The sequence below is a fragment of the Mastomys coucha genome, unplaced genomic scaffold (assembly GCF_008632895.1).
Source record: "Mastomys coucha isolate ucsf_1 unplaced genomic scaffold, UCSF_Mcou_1 pScaffold22, whole genome shotgun sequence".
In the NCBI taxonomy this organism is placed as follows: Eukaryota; Metazoa; Chordata; class Mammalia; order Rodentia; family Muridae; genus Mastomys; species Mastomys coucha.
Window position 1 is genome coordinate 118648953 of NW_022196905.1, and position 4131 is coordinate 118653083.

The 4131-nt window shown below is 49.0% G+C and overlaps 1 protein-coding gene across 2 annotated transcripts in view; it reads left to right on the forward strand.

The window, feature by feature from the left end:
* LOC116068443 (translation initiation factor IF-2-like) overlaps positions 1-4131 on the forward strand; it is a 121577-nt gene that overhangs the window by 83357 nt on the left and 34089 nt on the right. The window contains exon 5 of one of the 2 annotated variants that reach the window (XM_031337980.1): positions 2582-3719. The exons of the other annotated variant lie outside the window; for it this stretch is intronic. The gene's annotated coding sequence lies outside the window, so the exon portion shown is untranslated. Of the gene's footprint in view, positions 1-2581; positions 3720-4131 lie in introns of those variants that run through there. 2 annotated transcript variants of the gene reach the window in all.

The window sequence follows — 4131 nt, forward strand, 5'->3', positions numbered from 1 at the left end:
AAAAAAAAAAAAAAAAAAAAAAAAAAAAAAAAAAAAAAAAAAATTCACCACACAGGAACGGACAGAGACAATTTATTAAGAAAATACACTGCAAGGAGAGGTGGAGACTCAGAGAGCGGGCTGGAGCACCACCCATGGAGAGCTCTCGGACGGTCCTTTCATATACTTGCCTGAATGCTGTTAATCTTAGTTGTCTTACAAGATTAGTGTTTGGGGTGGGGCCTCATGGGTCATAGGCGTTGGGATGTGTTTGTGTGAAATGTCACAAGTCCCAGGTTAGGCTGGAGCAGCTCTTAAACGTTAAAGTGTGATGGTGTCTGCTTGATTTGACCTTCTGGTCTCCACAGTCAACCCCTGATGGGTCAGCAGGGGCAACCATTGACAAGGGATAGAGACTGTCTCCTGGGGCAGCGCCCCTGAGTGGACATCAGGACCTCAAGTAGCGTTACCAGTCAAGGGGGTATGGTAGGGCTCTGGGGTAGAGACGGCTCCAAGAGCATCTTGGGATGGGATAATGACCATGCAGGTCGGTGACGTCACTGGGAGAGACAAGAGGTCTTCAGTGGTGGGTGCTGACGTTGATGGTAATGGCTGATGTGCCTGAGGCTGCACCATCTGGAGTTCATAGGCCTGGAACTCTGGAGATTAGCAATGGCATCAGGCTGATAATGATGACAGTGTATGAGGTCATGAGAGACTACGATCGGAGAAGCAGCCACAGCCCTCCCCCAGGAGCCAACTCTCACTCAGAGGCACTTTCTCTGGTCTGTTCTGGTAAACAGTCTTTAAATTTTTAATTTTATCTTCTGTGTGTGTGTGTGTGTGTGCGTATGTGTGTGTGTGTGTGTGTGTGTCTGTCTGTCTGTCTGTCTGTCTGTCTGTCTATGTGTACATGCCATGGGTTGCATGTGGAAGTTAGACAACAGCTTGTAGGAGTAGAGTCTCCCCTACTTGTGGGGTTCCAGGGATTGAGCTCAGGTCATCAGGCTTGGCAGCAAGCACCTTTCCCTGTTGAGCCACCTTGCTGGCCACGAGGGTACTCAGCTCTCACACTCTCAGCTAGTCCCCATCTTTCTTAGCCTATTTGTGATGAAATATGATCCCCATGCTTTAACATCTCCACTTAGGCATTTACCCGACTACAACTTCGGGAAGAGCTGTCCATTCGGGCTTGGACCCGTAGGGTCCCTAGCTGTCCAGCATTCCCTTGGACAACTTGTCAATACCCTCTACACAGTAGCAGCTGACTTGACACAGAGCACTGTCACAGGTGTCCTTCTCTTCTACCTCCTCGAGCCCCCCTGATGCTAATGTACCCTGTGCTTCCCCACAATGTAACTGTACACTAACCTGGTTCCTAGGGAGAGGATCCCATACACTGTGATCTTTGTCTTCATGCAATGGGTAGGAGCTGAGCCTTGACTTCTGCTGTGGTCTGCTGAAGAGCTCCACAGTAAACCAGCTGAGCCTGTGGCAAACACCAGAAGAACCCTTCTTCCTGCTTGTCCCCACAGCCTTTCTTTTCTCAAAATCCTTGCAGGCTGAAGAGATGGCTCAGCGATTAAGAGCACTGGCTGCTCTACCAGAGGTCATGATTTCAATTTCCAGCAACCACATGGCAGTTCACAATGGTAATGCCAGTCCCAAAGGATCTGGCACCCTCACACAGACATGCAGACAATACACCGAGGCGCGTAAAAATAAATCTTTTTAAAAATTTCAATTGATGATTCAATTCCCCGGTCTCCTGTGGCTTCCCTAAATAAATGCAAACAAACAAACTATATTCTAGCTGGAATGCACAATAGAACATCCCAACGGAGCGGTACTGTTTTTACCCAGGAGAATATCATAGATTCAACTTCCCACAGCCAGCCTGGGATTTTCACACAAGTGGATGCTGTGCTGTTTTCTCGAAGAGCACGGGGGTTTGCTGATTGGTGGGGATGGTAGATAGAGTTGGAAGGAGTCCAGAGGAGCGGTCTCAGGTTCTCAGCAATGGGTTGGCTGGGTAAGCAAAGTCTCTGGAGCCCATGATGGTAGATGAGTGTGGTACCAGGCCAGCAGGCCAGAGACCTGAACCCACCCAGGGCCTCTAGTTCCTGCCGTCCAGGTGGAGTGTCTGCCCTGGGTTGACCAGTGTCATGTAGCCTGGCTCTTTGATTCAGACTAAGTCACCAGAGACTTTCCTGCCCTATGGCAGGCCAGGTCACCAGGAATTAGTGACAGGATGGCTGAGGGGGACAAAGGTCAGATGCCACCTTAGAAAGGGGCCAAGGGTGGGAATAAACAGGTCAAACCCAGGCCTCTCATGGTGACTTTGGTTAATCCTGGAACTTTTGCATCCTTTTCAACTAAAGTATTCTTTTTTGTGTGTCCCAGCTCTCTCCTAAGTCCTGACTATTTCCTGAATTCACAGCATAGCTGGCTTTGAACTCCTGATCCCTTTCCCTCTACCTTCCAAGTCTGAGGGTAACAGACATGCGCCACCACACCAAGCCTGGCTCTGAAAATATTCTTGAGGAAAAGAAAAATGTGTTTGTTTGTTTGTTTCATTGTTGTTTTTGGTTTTCACTTTCAGATTCTGAGAGGCACAAAGACGTGGTTACCCAGTGAGAATCTAGAACAAGCACATAGACTGGTACCAAGAGCCATCTATGACCAACAACAGGCGTGGCTCAGCACTCAGAACTTTCTCAGCTCTGTGTTGCCTCTACTGAGTTACAGACCAGCTCACGGAGTTTCCAGAGCCTCTTGAGTGATACTGGTATTCCTGAGCAGAACGTGGAGTAGAGTTTCTCCTCTGGTTTTCACAGGGCAAGTTGTTCCTCGGGGACAGGAAGCAGGTGTGTGGTGACCCCCAAGAGGCCTGAGGCTTGGGAGTTGTGACACTGAAGAGCCAGAAAGCATGCCATGCCTCTTCTTTACTCTTCCATCATCCCAAGGGTCTGAGGAACCAAGAAGCCCTAGAATAGGCCTCTTTCCTTGTAGAGGGCTCAGAAATGGAGTCTTACGACACACAAGAACAGACTGCAGACTGCATAGAAAAGTGCACCCCTGTGGTTTCCTGTTTTGACCCTCCAAGGTCCTCCAAGGCAGCATAACCCAGGGCTGGCATTGATGCTTAACCATTTAGTCCCAGATACCGAGCAGATGGCCCAGTCTTCAAGGGGCTTGCCCTGAAAGCAGGTGGACCTTAGTCCCATCCCCGCAACCTGTGGAGAAAAAAGCCAGGTATGATGGCGCATGCTTGGAATCCCAGAGCTGGGAAGGCAGAGCTAGCCAGATCCCTGGGGCTCACAGGCCAGCCAGCTTAATCAGTGAGAGATCTTGTCCCAGAAAAACAAGGTGTGCTGGATGGCTCCTGAGAAACAACGGCAAGAGCTGATGTCTGACTCGCATGCACACAAGCACCTGCTCGCATAGGAATGCACATACGTGAATACACAACGCGCATGGGGACACACGAAAATAACATTTAAAGATTAAGAACCAAGTGGAAGCACTCAGAACACACAATGGAGTACAGGCGACTCTCTTGCAGAAGTGGCTTTTTAAGAGAGGTCTTCTGGCTTTTTGATTTATGGGTTTGATATTAACCACAGCATTGACCAGACAGACAGACAGACGGCTTAGCTCATTCCTGTGCTGAGCAGGCTTCTGCAGAACCAGCCAGCACCCACCTGTCTCTTGCTTCACCTATAACCAGCAACCTTAAACACAGTGGCTCCAATTTCTTCTCCTGGAGTTTTAGGGTCTAGAATCTGAAATGCAACCTGGGGCTGTTGGGGGTGCCAGAATTGTGTCTTCTGGAAGTTTGGTGAGGTCACCTCTGGCCTGTCACAGCTTCTAGGGGCGTTCCTTCTACCCCTAAGGCCAGCTATGATTAGGGCAGAGTCAGTGTTATTGCCAAAAGTGGCCTTTCAGCTTCCACAAGAGGGGTCAAGGCAGCTGTTAGACCCCACCGGACAGAGGCATCGGCAAAGCTAAGAAGGAATTACATCACGAGACTGGGTAACCATCAAAATTAGAGGTCAGGGATTGTCTGATTGGTTGATTGATTGATTTCTGTTTTCTTGAGACGTGCTCTCTCGTAGTCCAGGCTGGTCTTTTTTTTTTTTTTTTTTTTTT